The 20,190-nt window shown below is 39.4% G+C and overlaps 1 protein-coding gene and 1 pseudogene across 5 annotated transcripts in view; both read right to left on the minus strand.

Moving 5' to 3' along the window:
- The window catches only part of SLC25A21 (solute carrier family 25 member 21), a 470,243-nt gene that overhangs the window by 292,807 nt on the left and 157,246 nt on the right, over window positions 1-20,190 (minus strand). The window lies entirely within an intron of this gene.
- LOC100687795 lies at window positions 12,935-14,732 on the minus strand (annotated as a pseudogene).

The following is a 20,190-nucleotide window of genomic DNA, read 5'->3' on the forward strand; positions in this document are numbered from 1 at the left end:
GGGCTTCAATATAAAATTTTGGGAGTGCACAAGTCAGTCACAACACTACTAGAGATAAGCTCTGTTTTCAACTGAAAATATCTTTATTTTGTGCTCATTAATAAAATACGATTTGGTGGTTACAAAAATCTAGATTGACAACATTGTAAAAAATGTTCTCCATTTTTTCCTGGCCTTCACTGCGGCTATTGAGAAATCTACTGTTATTCAGCTATCATTTCTTTTTAGATGATTCATCTTTTCTTTCTGGCTGTTTTTAGGTTTTTTGTCTTTTTAAAAATTTTATTTATTTGTTTACTAATAATTACAGTGTAGTTAACATACACTGTTATATTGGTTTCAAGGCATATAATGATTCCAAAATTCTATAAATTACTCAGTGCTCATCAAAATAAGTGCATCCTTAATCCCCTCTACCTTCTTCACCCATTCTCCCCCCACTCACCTCCCCTGTAGTAACCATCTGTTCTCCTTAGTTAAGAGTTTGGTTTTTGGTTTGCTTCTTCATTTTTTCTTTGTTTTGTTTCTTTTTTTAAAAAATTTATTTATTCATGAGAGACACAGAGGGAGAGGCAGAGACACAGGCAGAGGGAGAAGCAGGCTCCCTGCAGGGAGCCCAATGTGTGACTCAATCTCAGGACCCCAGGATCACGACCTGAGCCAAAGGCAGACGCTCAACCACTGAGCCACTCAGGTGCTCCTTTTGTTTTGTTTCTTAAATTCCACATGTAAGTGAAATCATATGGTATTTCTTTTTCTCTGATTGAGTTATTTCACTTAGCATTATACTCTGTAGACCCATCCATGTTGTTGCAAATGGCAAGATTTCATTTGTTTTTATGGCTGAATAATATTCAGTGTGTGTGTGTATGGGGGTGTGTCTGTGTGTGTATATATCACATCTTCTTTATCCATTCATCTATCAGTGGACACTTGGGCTGCTTCCATAATTTGGCTGTTGTAAATAATACTACAATAAATATAGGGGGGCATATATTCTTACAATTTAGTGTTTTCATGTTCTTTGGGTAAATACCCACCCTGTAGTGCAATTACTAGATCATATGGTTATGCACTGTTAGTAGGAATGCAAACTGGGGCAGCCACTGGTGCAGTGGAAAACACTATGGAGTTCCTCAAAAAAAAAATTAAAAATAGAATTACCTTATGATCTTCTCTTTGTCTTTGGTGTTCTGCAGTTTTACTATGATATGTCTGTGTATAGACTTTTAAAATTTTTCTGCTTGGGATATGATAGTGCTACCTTTACTTGTGGAATTTCTTTTAAAGATTTCATTTATTATTTGAAAGAGAGAGCATGAAAGAGAGCAGAGGGCACAAGCAGGGAGGGAGGGAAGAGGACTACATGGAGAGGGAGAAGCAGACTCTTCATTGAGCAGGGAGCCTGATGAGGGGCTGATCCCAGGACCCCGAGATCATTACCTGAGCCAAAGGCAGACACTTAACTGACTGAACCACCTAGGTGCCCTACTTGTGGAATTTTACATTTCATCTGTTTCAAACATCAGTTATTTTTTTAAATATTGATGCTTCTCCATTCTCTTCAGTATACCATCTGGACAGTCTATCAGATGTATAGTGGACCTTTGCATTGCATTTTTGATGTCTCCTAACTTCTCAATTCTACTTTCACTCCTTTTTGTCTCTTTGAGCCACTTTTGATAATTTCTTTAGCTCCTTCTTCCAATTCACCATATTCTTTTCAATTTTTTTATCTTCTATTTGGCTTGTACATTGGATTCTTAACATCAACATTTTTCGTTCACTTTTACAAGTTAAATTTAGTTCTTTTTCTAACCTGAATAATAGCTTTTAGAAGTCTCTTCTCCCTTGTGTGCTTAAATTCCATTTTTCATTTCTTTAAAAATTGTCTAACAGTATTTTACTTTTTTTAATCTTATAATTCAAATACCTAAAATTTTTATAGATTTAAATCTTTTTTTTTATTTGTTTCTACTGACTCCCATTCCTTATTTGGTGAATTTCTAAAATTGTGCAATAATTTTTAAAATGCTCTATTTTGAAATAAATGCAAACTTAGAGAAGAATTGCAAGAATAGCACAAAGAATTTCTTTAAATCCTTCACTCTGAATTCCGAGAGTTTCTTTAAGTGTTCAAATTATGTACTTCATAGCAAAGAATACAATCAAGAATAACACAATGCACTTAGTTCCTATGCTTCTTCAGTGTCCTTTTATCTCAAAGAGTTCTTAAGTCTTTTCTGGACCTTCAGGATATTATCATTTTCTAAGATTATATAGGTCAATGATTTTGTAGAATGTGTCTCAATTTGAGTTTTTATGATGCTTCTTCATGATAAGAGTCAGCTTCTTAAACAAGTATGCTGTTATCTCAGGGCAATATATCAGGAGGCACATGATGTCAAATATTAGCCTATATTGATGTTTCTTGACTGAATTAATTTTATTATAATGGCTACTATATTTTCTAATTATATTACCTCTACATTTAATGACATTCCACATAAAAAAGTTTCTCTTATCCCTGTAACCTATTTGTTTATACAGTGAGGACTCTGGAGTCCTATTTTATTCAATGTGATATAAGCCATTAGAATTATTTTAGTGCTCAAATTGTCCCAAATTTGGTCAGTAAGAGCCTCTTCAAACAGTTTTGTATGTCCTTTTCATATATTCCCATCATTCTTTGAGTATGTCGTTACTTTCTGGTATAAGACTTCCAAGCTGGGCAGCCTGTGTAGCTCAGCGGTTTAGTGCCACCTTCAGCCCAGGGCATGATCCTGAAGACCCGGGGTTGAGTCCCATGTCGGGCTCCCTGCATGGAGTCTGCTTCTCCCTCTGTCTGTGTCTCTACCTCTCTGTCTCTCTGCTTCTCATGAATAAATAAATAAAATATTAAAAAAAAGACGTCCAAGCTTATCTTAGACTATCCTTGCCCCAACCCTGATATCAGCCATTTCTCCAAGGAACCTTTTAGTGGAAAATGGTACTTTAGTTCCTTTTAGTGGAAAATGGTACTTAGAAACGATGGTCTCAGTATTACATGTGCTCTTAATTACAGAGATCTTTCAGGCACTCTCAAGTGGACAGAGCAACAAAATATATTCATGTACATATATACACAAGTCTACATACACACATTTTTACTTTTATATTTATTTCTATACCTATCTATCTCTATATTGGAAGTCATGAGTTCATACCAATATCTGCAATTCCGATCCAATGCCACAGGGTATGCTCTGTATTCTCCTTTTCATATTAGTAACGTCCATCTCCAAAAGTGAGAAATTTTATTTCCATTTTCCTCAGTCCATTCACTTATTTGCTCAATCTCCCTAAATGTAGCCAATGCCCTGACCCTGCTGGGCCTCCACTCACTTGGCTGCCTGGATGATTTTTATGAACTCATTTAATTGGACTTTATCTGTGGGAATCCCAAACAACTATAGTGAGGTTGCTTCCCTATAAAGAGGATTTGAGTTTCTTTCTCCCATGAGACTAAGGCATAATCATTGTGAGATCATGTAAACTTCCCTACAGAGGGTCCTGGATAATCCAGAAATTTTAGGATAGCAATCTGATATTATAGGAAGCCTCAGTCTAAGTCTCCTGATCCAATCATTTATTGCTCCCCTTTCTGACTTCAGTTCTCAGTTGTTTGGGGGAGAGATTATTTCAAGGGTGGGGTTTTCTCTGATTGTTTTTGTTAGTTTTTATTTTGTATTGTTTTGTTTGTTTGTTAGGTGTTCTCTGTTTCTTTATTGCTTTGTTTTTGCACTTAAAGATTCTCTTAAAGACTTAGCTTCTTGCAGTCCTGGGAATGCTTTGAGAGTTAGGCTTCTAATTTATCTATATTTAGTTGTACTAAGTAATGGAGCCTTTCAGAGTATCTAATCAGCCATACTTTATATGTCTATATGCTTATCTATATTGATCCTGTGCCCTATATACTAAAATTATTAATACCCTTGAAACACCATGGGAATTTCTGCTATCGTCTAGTTTCTGTTTCAAAGCAGGAAAAAAAAAAAGTAAGACAAGAGAAATTATTGGGTAACACTTCTATTTTGTTCTTATCTGAAAATATGGACTCTTTTTAGCAGGGTTATGATGAGTCTTTTTTAATCTTAAAGATAAAAATGTCATTAACATTCCTTTGATCCTGTCCCCTAATTTGACACATGAAGAAAACATGGCCCCGAGAAGATGGATTTCTACCAAAGTAAATGGCATTTGGTGGGTTTGCTTAGATTATTTAGAACTGAGGTCTCTGGTCCACTATTGCTAATTTATTTCTGTACAATTTTCTTTTTCTTTTTCTTTTTTTTAATTATTTATTTTTGATAGTCACACAGAGAGAGAGAGAGAAAGGCAGAGACACAGGCAGAGGGAGAAGCAGGCTCCCTGCACCGGGAGCCCGACGTGGGATTCGATCCCGGGTCTCCAGGATCGTGCCCTAGGCCAAAGGCAGGCACCAAACCGCTGTGCCACCCAGGGATCCCCAATTTTCTTTTTCTAACCAAACTCTATGATTCTTTTTTTCACAAGTATATTTTAATGTTTCCCACTTCTTAAAATAATTCATGACTTACAGAAAAAATTTTAAGTGCATTGAAGTATAAAGAAAATGAACTGTATTTGTAATCTTATTACTTGGAAATAACTACTGTTAACATTTTAGAGTTTTTAATGCTTACATCCTTTATTTTTATAGTTGAGATCATACCATATAGTTTTGTATCTTTTTTTCATATAATAGCATTAATATTTCCACACCTCATTAAAATCTCTTCAGAAGCATTATTTTTGATGCTATACAATATTTCATCATATGGATGTACTTAAGTATAGTGAACTATTCACCTTCAGTAAATATTTAGATTTTTTCCCTTTTTTCCTATTACACATACTATTCTAAAGCAATTCTATTATTTTTATTCAAATGTTAGTCCACACCAATAATTATTCCCTAGAACAGCCTCCTGGAATTAGATGTACTAGGTCAAAAGATGTGAATGTTATTAAGATTTGGCAGGGATACATACTGCCAAATTACATATTACCAATTTATGGTACTTACTGCTGGGTTTAAGAGAGCTGCTCATATCTTGTCTTTACCATGATTCTTCCATATGGGTTTGACCATTCTCAAGTATTTCTTTTCATTATTTTCCTAAATATTTTCCTAAAGTTCCAAGTTAAAGGGCTCTTAAACTATGGAGTGGAGCCTGGGGATGCCTAAGCTAGCCCTCCAACTAGATAGGCCTGTGTAAGGATGACCATAGGAGCATCTGAAAAGCCCTGCTGTGAAGGGCTACTTTTTTCTACTCCCTCTGGTAACATGACCTTGTGGGGAGATCTTGGGTAAGAAAGATAAGCCTCACTGAGACTTACTTTCCTTATCTGTAAGATGAAATATTGATGCCTATCTGGTTGCAAGGAGTAAATGCAAAATTGTCTGATACTTCTTTATCCCCTAATTAGTCCTTCCTATCAAGGAATCTCTACACTTAAGATGATTTCATGGATTAGATAAAATAGGATATACTTCTTCTATAAGTTACAGTATTCACAGGTTAGTTAGTCAGCATGTATACCCTTCTACCATTTATCTGACAGGTGAGTTGATATATTAGATGCTTATATGTTTGTAATGAGGTGGCATGAAAAAATGGGGCTTTAAAGGGGCTAGCATCCAGGATGTAAAAACCAAAATGGGAATATTTTATATGACAGATTTTATCCTGTTTTGACTAATTAGATCAGGCTCCTCTATCTAGGAACATGAGGAGTGCCTAGCAAGGAGTTAACTGTTTATTGCAATCTCACCTCTGGGTATACATATACATTTAAAAAACTTTTAAAAGCTTCACTCAGAAGCTGAGTGGAATTGGATATACTGAATTGAAACCTCTGTGGGATGAGGCCAAGGTATCTGCAATTTTTAAAGCTCCCTAGCTGATTCTGATTCACTGCCAAGGTTGAGGTTTAATGGATAAAGTGGTTCATAGATTCTGGAATGTAAGAGCTGGAAATGGTCATCTAAACCTTTAATTAAACAATCTTGATTTATATATTAGGAACCAAGGCCTACAGAGGTTTAATTACTTGTTAAATATCCCATAGTTTGGTAATAACAGGACGAAAACCTAGAATTCTAGCACATTGCCAGAATGTCTTCAAGAAGCCTATTAGAAGACAAACATCTCATAGAATGCAAAAATCATTTTTTTGAAAGAAATTACTGCCATGTGGCAAGGGGTCTTTATTGCTCTTGTTTCTAAATGATCATATTTCATATTGTATGTATATGCAGGATGAAAAAATTGGATTTCATTTCTCACCTACATGAAGGGCCAAATAATGCATGCTTTGTCATTTGCTCTCCCCCAGGAAGTGAGCAACTATTGTGGCAATATAGAATCTTTGTTCTCACCAGCACATCAAGTCCTCTTAACTTTTTCAGTTTTCAAAACTGTTTAGATGTATAATGGTCAAAACGTAGTCAAAAAGATTTTCCAAGGGCTGCCACTAAAATCCTTTTTGATTCCTAAAATGTAATTATTATCACTGCGATGTACTCTGTGAACATCCCTCTCTGAACACATATTGTTTTTGACTATTACAGCCTGCTAATGAACTTTTTAAATCATATTATTTATGAAATTTTAACTATGACTTTGCTTTAACTTTAAAAGATTTCTTGGGGGAAAAGACAATTTAACCATACAAAAATGCCTGGCTCATTTTTATTCATTAGGGGCTATGTTGGGAAGCACTGGGTCCTAAAATATCGCTTAAAGGCCCGGAGTTCACAGCTGACACGTTCTTAACATTTATAGTGATTCTAGAGACCCTCAGTATCTATTGCTACAGTTCCTTCTCTCAGTGTTTTTGTTGGATTGGATTTACAGCCAACTGGTTGTAATTGACCCTCTATTGGGACAAGTTAGGATATGAGCATATGACTTTTCTGTAAAAAAGAGAGAGAGAGAGAGAGAAAGAGAGTGACCAAGAAAAAAAAAAAAATCACCATTGATATTTATCTTGAACTTCCTTCATTTCCAGCTTCTCTGGCAGCAAGTCAAAATGCTGTCATAAAGCAGAATTCCCAGTAAAAAGGGTTCCTAGGGAAAGGCCACATTTCTGAATGCAAAAGCATATAGGAAGGAGTATAATAGAAAAGACAAGAATTTCTCTGTCCTTTAGACACACACGACACCTAAATCTTGCCACAAAAGTGGGGTCTGCCACCTGAGATTCCAAGTTAGCATTTCCCTATAGGAAAATTGGTCATAAACAGTCTAAGGACAAATGGGGACAGGAGGTGTGGAAACCTCTATCAGCTAATCATGAAAAGCAAAGGCCTGTCAATCTACATAAGCCCTCTCAGCCCCCAAAAGCACTACCTCCAGCTTGCTCTATGGAACTGATCTGTGGGTCCTCTTCTACTTCCTCATTTAGTAGACCATCTCCCCAAAGACAGAAACTAATTAAGGTTTTACCCACTGAATGAGAGTCTAAAATTCTTTCTCATTTAACCTATCGTGATTGGTTTTGAGAAGCCTGAAAAAAGAAATAGAAATAATTCTGTATGGGGTGCATGAAATGCTTACAAATTTATCTCCCAAAGAAACTTTCACTACCAAGTCTACTATACAGACTATTGATCCGTCACAATCTAATTTTAAGAATCTAAAACTAAAGCTTCCAAGCTCTTTAACTTTATGGTCATAGGCTTGGAGTTCCTACCCTGCTGTGCTGGAAAACAAATCAGTGTAAATCCTTCTATTCAACGGCTTCCCATTTTCCCCTCAAATGGCTTCTAAAAAACTAACAACAACTAAAGCCTGTATTATGTTCAAATCCTAATAATGTAAATAGTCAAATGCAGTATTTCTAGTCATTAACACTGAAAGAACATCACACACCCGACTATGTCACCTGGGTATGAGCAAGGAAGGCTGCTTTCTCTACAGAGCCACTGACCACAGTAAGAGATGGCCCATCTGCCCAACTGCTGGCCAGAAGTGGGGGGACTGCTAATGGGGACCTCTTGATGCAGGGTTTCAGTTCATCTCAGTTTTGGCTCCACAGACTTTACACTAGCTTTACATTCTGGCAGACTGAAGCAGACCAGAGGTGGCCCTGACACCTCTTCAAAACTTTTGAACTTTGGGTGCTGGTTAGAAAAGGAAATGGAGAAGCAAACCCTTGCACCCCTGACTTTAAAAAGCACTTCTTAGGCATTGTGCTCTATTATGAGAACTCGTGCCCTCTAATAAAATAGGAGCCAAGAATGTTTGAGTGCTTAATTGTGCTAAGCATCATGTCATTAATTCCTCATGACAACCCTGAGAGGGAGGTAATATTGCCATTCCTATTTTTTTTTTTTTTTTACCATTCCTATTTTACAGATGAAGACACTGAGTTTGAAAAAGTTAAGTAACTTGCCAGAGGTCACAGAACAAGTAACAAAGCCCAACTGATTCTAATGCCATGCTCTTAACCCCTACACAATACAAGGAAGTCAAGGGCCTCTCCAATGCTGCCACCTCTTAATGTGGGCTGTTAACGCTGCTTCCCCTGTACAGCAGAGACACTGAGAGAGAAGAATGCCCACCCAGAAAGACAGAAGGAATCAATTGCTTTTTGGGCTGTTTCAGTAGCATCAGTGCAGTAGCATACCTTAAATGGGACTTGTGTTTGTCTTGACAAGATCCTTACAAGATTTGGGTGACATATCATATTTCTAGAGGTGATATAATAATTTGGTGTTCTATCAGTGGCTTCTCCATTTCTCATCTAGCAAGAGCTCAAGCTATTGTCTTTTTCATATAAAGCAATATTAAGGAGATCCCTGGGTGGCTCAGTGGTTTAGCACCTGCCTTCAGCCAGGGCGTGATCCTGGAGTCCCAGGATCGAGTCCCACATCAGGCTCCCTGCATGGAGCCTGCTTCTCCCTCTGCCTGTGTCTCTGCCTCTCTCTCTGTGTGTGTCTCTCATGAATAAATAAATTAAAAATCTTAAACAAAATAAAGCAATATTAAAACATCAATTTACTAAGTGTCTATATGTGTGAGGCCTTGGGCTAGGCAATTTGCAACCTGCTGGGGCCCTGAAATGGCATCTATATTACATCATTCCCATGAATTTAACCACCCATGGGTGGAACAATGTGACTTCCCAATGGATAAAACCCCTATGCTGACAGATCAAAGGGTCACATCACTACCTCAACTCCCAGGACATTAAGAATAGTACTGTTCTTCAGACATTTATCCTTTGAAAGGAGCATTTTTACATCTGGTTCCAGCTCTGAGTCAGGAACTGGATACATACACTCAAGGTATGCTAAGGAGAGACTATTAACCATGCAAACTAGCCCCAAATGGCTTTTCTGATTATTTGCTAGCATGCAGGTGGCTTCACGAAGAGGCCTGCAATTCTAGAATGTTAGTTTTTGTAGTATGAGAAAATCATAACTTTTTTTTTCCAGGAACTTGTTTTGCCATAGATTTAAGGCAGTAATTTGTTACAGGCAAGACATTTATAGGGGCTGCGTTATCGAGCCTAGAATCATCAAGAAATTCTATCAGAAGACACAATGTTTAAGTATAGGTCTAATTACTGCAATCATTTCTTTTTTGTTTCCTTTGCAGAGATCCACTTAATCCCATCTCTTAGTGTGGGCACAAGCTGACAGTTGCATGACAAGGAATGTTTCCCTTTGTAAAAAACCCACTTCCTTTCTGTGTAGTTTTAGCCTAATTGAAATGTTTCCTATTAAGCTCAATCAAGGCAGCAATTATCTAATTACTCACTTATGCTTCTCCAGCCAAAAATTTGCCTAAGCTGGTATATTGGAATGAGAGAGAACATATTTATTATTGCTTTTACATGTTCCTGTTTGGCTTTAGACAATAATCATAAACATTTACTTCTAGCTCACCAGCATATATCTAATTAATACTGCTATTTTCTATAAAATTGTATCACTGCAAGCTATAGCCCTGCCAAATGCAGTCCTGTCTACGAAATGTGCTTTAAAAGATTTGTGGTTATGCTACATGAATGGTGTCATTGGAGACAGGGAATAAGGAAAGAGGCTAGTGAAAACAAATCACAAACATATATTCAATCATTTCAAAGCCACGAGTTTTATGGCTTTACAAAATAAAAAATGAATAACAGATTTAATCGAGAAAATAATTTTTATAGCATCACTTTAAAGAAACATGTATCCTGTATGTCTGGATTTTTTCTTGATACAAATCCCTTAGGTCTCAAGATGATCACAACCAGTCAACAACACAGGTGGTCCACACTTTTTAGGTATAAATTAGAGGCGTATATCATTAAAACCAGAATTAATTTTAGAGTTAGTGACCCTATGAGGTCACTCCTGATTAACTCAATTTTGATTGAGGTTGTACCAAAGCACAACGGACAAATTGGGTATGAGAGATTGATATTTTCATTTCCAGACAATAAATTTTATCGTTATTATTATCTTAAATGTTAACTAATGTGGGACTAATTCAGTCCTTTGCATGGAAAAAAGGCCCCCTGAAAACTGGTGCACTTCTGGGTGAATTTATAAGGAGGAAAAGGAACACCTCATCAATCTCCCAAATGCGGCACTTGACAATCTTTCACCTAAGTTTATCATAAACCTAGAAAATGACTACACTCAATGAGAACAGCAACAACATCAAAATCAGTCTATGAGGACAATATTCCATTTACTGGAAGGAATTATGCATTGTTTTGGTAAAGAGAAGAGCTTTTCTTTTCTTTCTTTCTTTTTTTCTTTCTTTCTTTCTTTCTTTCTATTTTTTCTTTTTTTTTTTTTGCTTACACATGATGAATGAACCATGCACAATATTAGTAACCTCAAAGATAACAAGTTATCTACAAAAACCAAACAACCCCCCAAAAAGGAACACTTCAGTTTCTAATAACTGATTTATTTCAGGTATAAATACCTGAGTGATGACTGATTAGTTAATTAAGCCTGAGTGGCTAGGCATTGGGAGTGGGGAAGATGTCATTCTCAAAACCATGTTGTTATCTGCTTCCCAGATTGGAAAGGAGTCTTTAAAGAAAAATGCATTATATCTTAAAGGTGGTCCCAAAGATTCTGCATTCTGTGCTGTTTGATCCCTTCAGGAGAGGAGGGCAAGAATAAAATGTAGAGAAACAAAAGGAGAGAAACCAATTTCTTTGCCAGAATGGGGAGAATAATCAGACATTTGCCTTTCATTGGTCTTTTTTTTAGGAACTTGAAAGTCTGTGAAGTGTATTGAATAAAATGGCTGGAAAATGGATTTTGTTTCTTCATGTGGCCAGTCACTGGAGAGGACAAATAAGTCTCGATATCCTGTCTGCAGTTTGACTCATCCCTGCTCTTTTCTCTCTCTGTAAGCAGCTTATATACTCCAAAGAGGGACTAAATTCATTTTACAATAGGCAGAGTGGGAGCCTGGGCTATCATCTGAGAACAAACATAAAGACCACTCTATCAACCATTTGTTTAGAACTGCCCTCAGCAGAACCAAGATCAGTGAAATGTGGGTACATTGAACCTACCAATACTGCTTCCATACACAGGCCCACAAACCTTCTACTGCCCAGTAATAAACAAAAGGAAACAAGACGTTAAACCAATGTGGTCCTTGTTTTCAACATTATTTAGCTTTTGAAATTTTCAAGTTGAGTTCCCACTGCCTTTATTTCCCCTCCTACTTTGCACTAGTTCTCATATTTCCATCCTTCCTCCACTGCAATAATTCAATAGAACTAATTATGTCTTTAAAAATAGTTAAATAAGCAAATGACTGCAGTTCTCTTTCTGTTTTCCCTGATGCTGGGTCAAATGGCTCCTCAAGTTGTTCTGAAATGAGACCCTTGCATGTCTGGCCAGAATCTTCTGGCCAGATTAGTTTTATATTGTCCCATTATTCCTCCCAGTGTGTTGAAGTGGTGCTATTTTATCCAGTTTTAAGTAATATTGGCTGGCAGATTTTAGGATAATACAAATTTAATACTAGAAAAGGTAAATATCCCAGTTTCTTAATTATAATTGTGTATTATTATATATATATTATTTATTCGAAGTTTTCCATTTGTGAGTTTTTTTTTCTATTTTGTGCATTTTTAAAAGATTTTATTTATTTATTTGAGAGAGAGAACAAGCGGGGGAGGGGCAAAGTGAGAGGGAAAAGCAGACACCTTGCTGAACAGGGAGCCTGACATGAAGCTCAATCCCAGGACCCTGAGATCACGACCTGAGGTGAAGTCGGATGCTTAAATGGCTGAGCCACCCAGGCACCCCCTATTTTGGGTATTTTTAATACCTGATTGGTTTGTTAGTTATTTTGGTTCTAAGGCCTATAATATTAATGCTTCTCAGGTTTTTCTAATCATAAAGGCTCTGGCAGAAAGAACGGGAACAATATAATTTATCCTCTATTATTTTAAAAATGAAAATAAATTATTGGTGCTTTGACTACAGGTCATGGCTGCCTGCGATAAATGAAACTATCTGCTTTTCATCAATCTATTCAGATCTTACAAGTCAGAGTTATTCAATACAAAGACCACCTACTATGGAAAACTCTAATGTTAAAAACTCTTCATTTGTCATTCCCCAAGTTAAGAATATATTACACAATTTAAGGCTTGTAAAACGTCATAACCCTGATTACACACTGGAATTACCTGGAAACTTTGTAAGGCCATTTATGGCCCCAGGAATTATGACTTAATTTGCATGTCGTGTGCCTGGGTATCAGGACTTTACAACACCCCTTGGGTGATTCTGATATAAGTTCGAGGTTGAGAACTGCTGCTTTAGAACGAAAATTTACAAACACATACACCAGTTAATTGATCTGTAATTTTTTTTAAGTTTTTTCTTTTAATCACCATCATTATTATCATCATTATTATTATCTTCATTATTATTATGAATACTGTCACATCTTTCGACTCCAGAAAATAAACTGATCCACAGTTTATTGCGTGACGCCCACATGGTTGGTCTGACATGCATTTCCTTCACCCCCTCCCCCCGCATGCTCATCCATGCGTCCTTCCATCCACAGCAGGAATCGGAGGCTTGTTGCCCAAACGCACTCTGACTGAAGCTGATCGGCTTTCATTAATTAATTTCTAATACACACGCATACGCGCGTGCACACGCACGCACAGACACACACACGTGCGCGGCACACACCCATGTGTCAGAAATAGCTAGAACGATGCTGGGAAATAGCAGGTAGCTGTTAAAGCGAGTGGCCTCCGAGTCAGTCGTCTTGGCCTGGAGATGTAAACGCGGAGGCGTGTTCATGCTTCCTACCCCCAAGCCACCTCTCCTCTCTCCTTCCCGGGCTCACGTCCGTCCAAGGCCACGTGGGAGGTTACGTCAAGATGTGGCCAATAAAGTCCAAAAAGCGCTTTGAATACTGTTCTGGGTTCACGGTGGAGATCCCTGCACCAGCGCCACGCTCAACGGGTTTTGCCGCGTGGGCTGCTTTCTTTTTTGCATCATAATGAGTCAAAATGTCAGTAATGGCCATAGAGTACACCTCTTTCCTGGGCGGGTTTTCACGGCATTTAAATTCCATAAACGTCAATGTTCGGATCAGACTCGCCAGGAGCCAAGCGCGGGGAGCCGTTCAGCGCGCCCCGGGACTGCCTGGAGGGGTCCCGACGGGGTGGGTGCCATCCTGTCACCCCCCTTCCCCGCCACCCTCTTCACGCTCCACCTCCTCCTGCTGGGCTCTGTCCACAGCGTGGATTCCCTCCACTAGGCTGTAGCCCGGGAGCTTTAGCTGCGCGGGAAACTCGATATCTTTCTTCAGTTTTTCCAGGAACACCTTTCTGTTGTTGTCAACAATATAAGTCTTTTGACCCTCATTAATGAAATCATTATCCTTCAGGGTCGGTAGTTCTTTGGCCTTTTCCTTGTCGCTGGCTTCTCGAGCCGCCTGGAGCCCTGTAAGTCGGATTTCCCGTACACAGATAAGCGGGGGCTGAACACATTGCTTGTAACAATCACGTATGTTTCCACTCCATCAACATTAAGCCGGTACCTGCCCAAGAACTGGGGATGAGCGCGATCCCGTGACATTCTACTACGTGCCGGTGGTATTTCTTCAGGATGTTGTGCATTTCGGCCACATCTTCACTCGTGGTGGTCTTGATGATGTATCCTTCGTGGTAGGCGGTGTGGAGTCGAGCCCCGCTGCGTGCCTGGGAGTCGTGGGAACCGGTGCGCTCCGGGGCAAGGGATTCCCGAAATCCTGATCAGCGAGGCCTAACCTTTCCCGCAGGTTACGGAAAACCATCGGGCAGTATTCCTCAAACTTGAAGGGGCTTGGCATGTTTTCTTTGTTAAAAAGGTGATTGTCCACCTTTATCTTTGAATAGGCTCTGAAGTCATCTGGCATCAACCTAACAGGGATTTGAACGTGGCTCAGTCCCTTGATGCAGCGGTTTACCCCCCACATCAGGACGCTGAGGATGGGGTCTCTTGGACCGAAAGGGGATCGCTGGCCCGAAAGAGCTTCACTTTCTGCGCTACGAAGTGCTTCTTCTAGGTCTTGGTCTTGCTCGCCAAGACGGAGGACCCCAGGTTGCCGGGGGTCGCCATGGCCGCTGCCTCTGTCCCCTCCACCGCCGCGCTCCCGAGGCCGGGGACCCGCCCTCTCTACACGCCGGCCCGGGGAGGCAGCCGCATCCCCCCCGCGGCGGCCCGGCCCGCCGTGCCCGCTGCGCCCCGCTGCGCCCCGCTGCGCCCACCGCGCCCGCTGCACCCGCTGCACCCGCTCGGCCCCGCGGAGGAGGGAGGCTGCGCCCCGCCCGGACTCCGCGCCCGCTGCGGCTCCGCGCTCAGCCCCTGTAATTTTTCTTTTGAGTTTCACCATTAGTTTGAGGTAAAACAGAACACTGCATTCATTCATTCATTCATTCATTCATTCATTCTACATCAATATCATTTATGTTCACTATTATAGGCCACAGAATGACATTTTCACCACCTAACAGACCACAAAAATCAAGACACCCTTTGTAAAAAAGAGAGAGATTTGTGAAGAAAAACTAGTTTAAAGTGAAAAATAGTGTGGTAGGCAAAATAATAGCTTTCCAAGAGACCCCATCCTAAACCCTGAAATCTGAATAGATTTCTTTACATGAAAAAAGTAATTTTTGCAGATATAATTAGATGAATGACCTTGAGGTGGGGATAGTATCCTGGATCATCCAGGTAGGCCCATCTAATCACATGAATTCTTAAAATCAGAGAATGCTTCCCAGCTGTGGTCAGAGAAGTCCTGACTACAGAATAAAGGCCCAGAGAGATGCAACGTTGCTTTGAAGATACAGGAATGAGGCCATGAACCAAGGAATGCAGGAGGCCTCCAGAAGGTAAAAAAAGAAAAGGAAACATTATTTCCTAGAGCTACCAGTAAAAAAGACCACCTTGCTGACACCTTGAGTTTGGCTCAATGAGACCCACGTTGTATTTCTGACCTACAGAACTATAGGAAAAAACAGTTGTGTTGTTTTAAACCACCAAGTTTGTAGCAATTTGTTAGGGCAGCAATAGGAAAATAGCACAGATACTGATGTTAATTTTGAATCTCCCAGAGGCCTCGGGAAGAGGTTGCGGGGTACAGGGAATGCTATGTGGAGTCCTGAGATTGTGTCTTGAAGATCTCCAACTACAGGTACTATAAGGGACCTAGGGCCCTAGCTGCTGCTCTGAACTTCCCTTGGTTTGTGCAGAGACCATGCTTCCCACAGCTGCTCCTAGCCAGCAGCAAGGCCGAGGCAGCCAGGTTCCTGGGAGACCCAGAGATCCTCTGATTTTACCAATTTGGTAAGGACCCCACCCTGTGATGACTTAACTGAGCATTTCTTCAGCAGTATTGTAGTCAGTCTAGGACAATTCCACCTGCCCTGCCCTTCCTCTCACCTGCACTCAGGGTCAGATTTGCACAGGGGTTGGACACAGCTATTCTACCTCTCTGGGCCCCTCCCCCAGTTTCTAGCACAGGCATTTCTTTCAGGACCAGCTACACTATTTGAGTACAAAGTAAAAACGTCGGGCCCTCTGTTCAAAAATCATGAAGAATTTTAAGCCTGGGATAGCAGAGCATTATGCCAACTAAGCATTCTAACGGCAGGGTCCTGTGTGACTGCATTGTTGTGAGCAGCAGATATAAGTTGCTGATTAGTCATTAGCTATGATACATGCTCTTTGTTCTCCTTTATACTTTGAATGTTTTCTCTCAAGTTTCCCATAGGTTGGTGCCTATGTGAAGAAATGGCGTTATAGAGAACTTACAAGCAATGAAAGCAAGACAATTAGTTGAAGGAATAAAGGAGAATAGGGGGATGAAGAGGGGTGTGGTCTCAGCCAGGCAGTCAGAATTTTCTTAAGACCCACAGGTAAATGACAGGGCTATGGGCTTGGTCTCCTGAAAGTGTCTTCAAACAGAAATGTGATGACAAGTATAGAGTATATGAAATGAAGTCAAAATAAAGATGTTCAAAATGAGGAGAAAGGAGAAAGAAAAGAAGAAATAAGGAAGCCTTGGAGTTGTCCCTACTTCTATCAATTAGTGATTGACTTCACTAGGAGACAAGGAAGGAATAAAAGGGAAGAAACAGCCCAAATCCCAGTAGGAAAGCAGGCAGTGCCCTGAACCACAGGACAATTTGTTCTCAGAACTAGAACCAAAGCAAAGTCAGTGAAGGATTACGTTGTGGGAACCCTGATGATAAACATACTCAAGATGAAGGAACAAGAGCTCCTTTCCCCCAATTTTGTGGGTACCAAAATTGAAAACAGGATGATGTAACTCATAGAAATTGAACAATTTAGGATTCAGCTCAATATTAACTGAACTTCTGCTACGTGCCAGGCACTGAGAACATGGTCTTACTCTTGCAGAGCTATGTACCAGCGAAGAGGCAGACTTTCTTAATGAGTCACCAAAAAAGTAAGAGGGAAGAGAGAAGACCAAACTGAGGGTGACTTCCTATAGGAGGATAAAGGATTTCCACTGAACAAGTGGATAACAAGTACAAACTAAACCATTGGTGAGAGGAAAGTTAACTTTGCAATAAATTACTATGCATGTTAATAATATTACTTTACGCATGAGATGGAAATTAGGGGTGCCTGGGTGTCTGCCTTTGGCTCAGGTCATGATCCCGGGATCCTGGGATCAAGTCCCGCATCAGGCTTCCTGCGAGGAGCCTGCTTCTCCCTCTGCCTATGTCTCAGCCTCTCTCTGTGTGTGTCTTTCATGAATAAGGAAAAAATAAAATAAAATAAAATAAAATAATAAAATAAAATAAATGGAAATTAAATGCTTGATTAAAGAGACAAAATAAGATTTATAACTATATTATTTAAACTTGTATAAAGTGCTTTTATTCATGTTTTACACATTTAGAAACACTGAGAGGAGCCTCAAGAAACCTTAAGGTAGTCTGTTATTATCCCCATTTTACAAATGAGAAAACTAAGGAACAGAGAGGTTAACTGCTTTGCTTAAGTTCACACAAAGCCGTCATCTACACTGGACCCCATTTATCTGGATTTCTTGCCAATGATGCTGTTGGTCCACCCAGAATTTTCCTTAACTGTGAACTCTGAAACGGTAGTTCTGTGGAATGTTGGCAAATTTCTATATTATGGTAAAGTAAGTCTTGGACATGCTGAGTGAACAGTTTTAAACAAGTTTCTTACTGTGACACTTCTCAGAGCCTTAACAATAGTCATGTACAATATGAGTTTCCGAGTGGGGGATATAGAATGTGGCTTTTCTTCTTTGAGCACAGAACACTCTTTTCATGGTCTGTCTCTTGGACCTAGAGTGATATGGAATGCACTGGAAAAGATTGCACCAATGTGTAACAAGGTGAGCAAGAAGCTAGACAGGTTTTGAGTATGGGCAGTGAAATACAAATATGAGTTTGAAAAATTACAATAAGATGATTCTTTAATAAATTATCCACTAGAAACAACTTAAGCAGAGAGGAGCTGGTGCCCCTAAACTAGACCACCAGACTTCCATAAATACCTAGGCAACACTAAGTCTAAATAAGTATGCACAGGTGTATTTCATCCTAGAGAATCCAGATATAAACACTGTCTAGAGATAGCATTGTGTGAACTGTATGACAAAGAGTCTATTTCATTTGAGCAGGCCTGAGGAAAAGATGCAAATTGGAAAGTATTATCTGAGACAACTGAAAAGGCTGTGGTCCAATGCCTTTAGTAGCAGATTATTTGAATGCCCATAGGTGAATTGAGACAGTAACAGGAAGTTTACTTATATGTTTGTTATAGTTATATATTATCCATTGTACTCCTCCATTTAAACTTCTTTTTTAAAAAAGATTTTATTTTTTTATTCATGAGAGAGAGGCAGAGACACAGGCAGAGGAAGAAGCAGGCTCCATGCAGGGAGCCTGATGTGGGATTCGATCCCAGGACTCCAGGATCACGCCCTGGGCCGAAGGCAGGCGCTAAACCACAGAGCCACCCAGGGATACCCCATTTAAACTTCTAAGGGGCAGAGACTGTCATTTTCCCCCACTCATTTACCCCAAGAGTCTAGAACGGTGCTGCCACACAGTAGGAGATCAATAAACAGTAAATGAACAAAAGAACCTTATACTCAACTCAGAATCTTTGATAACTCTCTATCTATGCTCACTGCTTAGAGCAAACCCTCCTCAGCTTTTCCATCTTTTTAAAAAACATTTATCAAATAATCTCTACACACAACAGAGGGCTCAGATTCATGACCCCGAGATCGAGAGTTGCATACCCTTCTGACTGAGCTAGCCAGGCAAGCCCATCTTTTCCATCTTAATGACAACTCCGGTTGACATAGTTCCTTGGGCTAAAAATCTTGTTTACTTTTCACTCCTCTTTCTCTCTCACCCTCATCCAATTGAATAGTAAAATGAATCAAGTTTACATTTATGTGTATCTCAATTTTTATCTCTTCTTCCCATTTCCAATGACACCATTCTAGTCTAAGCCACTAGCAACTCTTGTCTGGCCTATTTCAATAGCCTCCTAATTGTTCTCCCTGTTATGTCTCAGACCCTGCTACCATTTCTTCTTCGCATAGCAACCAGAATTATTTTTTACAATGACCAATCAATCAGGTTCCATTACATGTGTGACCAAAACCTTCCAATGGCTTCCCATCAAACTCCGATGTCCTCACAAGGCCATGAGCTAGACCCCACTATTGCTCCAGCCTCTCAACTTCCCTCTGTCCTTCTCTCTCACTGCTCCTTGTTCTCCATAGTTATATTCAGCACACTCCACACTGCAACACTGCAAGTCTTTCTCAGAGGCTATCTCACCTGAGAGACTTTCTTTAACCCCACTAATGTATAAGAGCCGCCTCCCCACCATGATGCCTTCTACCTTTTTTACTTTATTTTTTTCATAGCACTTCCCATTTTATAGATAGCTATTGGTTTTCTCTCTCTAAATTCTGCTAGAATACAAGCTCCATAATACTAGGGACTTTGAAAAAAAATACTAGGGACTTTGTTTTGCTAAATTCTGTGGCTTTAGCATTTAGCAATTTCAGAATAGTACCTGTCATGTTGTAGCTATTGAATTAAAAAAAATGCTAAATGAATGAATTACTAACATTTGTCAAATGCTTATTAAATGCCAAGACCTTTAAATGTATTATTTTATATAATCTTTAAGAGGCAGTTGGTATAATTAACTTACTTTATAGGTGAAATTGATACCCAGAGAAGTTAAGTAATTTGCTCAAGGGCATACACATAGCAAGTAAAGGAGTCAGGAATTAAACCCAAACAGGCCAACTCTGGTCTGTACTTCTGTGTTCTACACTGTGTTTGCGTTGCTATGGCAGATGTGTACAAGTCATTCTAGTAGTCTTGTTTTCATGATAGTTCCCAGAAAGGTATTTTTTTTCTTCCTTCCTTTCTCTTTTTGTTCATTCATTCATTCATTCATTCATGTATTCACATGTTAAGCATGTGATTGGCTCTAAGGATACAAATTTAAATAAGAACCATTCTCTACTCACAAAGAGCTTACCTGACTAGAGGGGAAGGCAGACTTATAAATAAATAAATCCAAGATATGTATTTTTTTTC

This window comes from Canis lupus, chromosome 8 (assembly GCF_011100685.1).
Source record: "Canis lupus familiaris isolate Mischka breed German Shepherd chromosome 8, alternate assembly UU_Cfam_GSD_1.0, whole genome shotgun sequence".
Classification (NCBI taxonomy): Eukaryota; Metazoa; Chordata; class Mammalia; order Carnivora; family Canidae; genus Canis; species Canis lupus.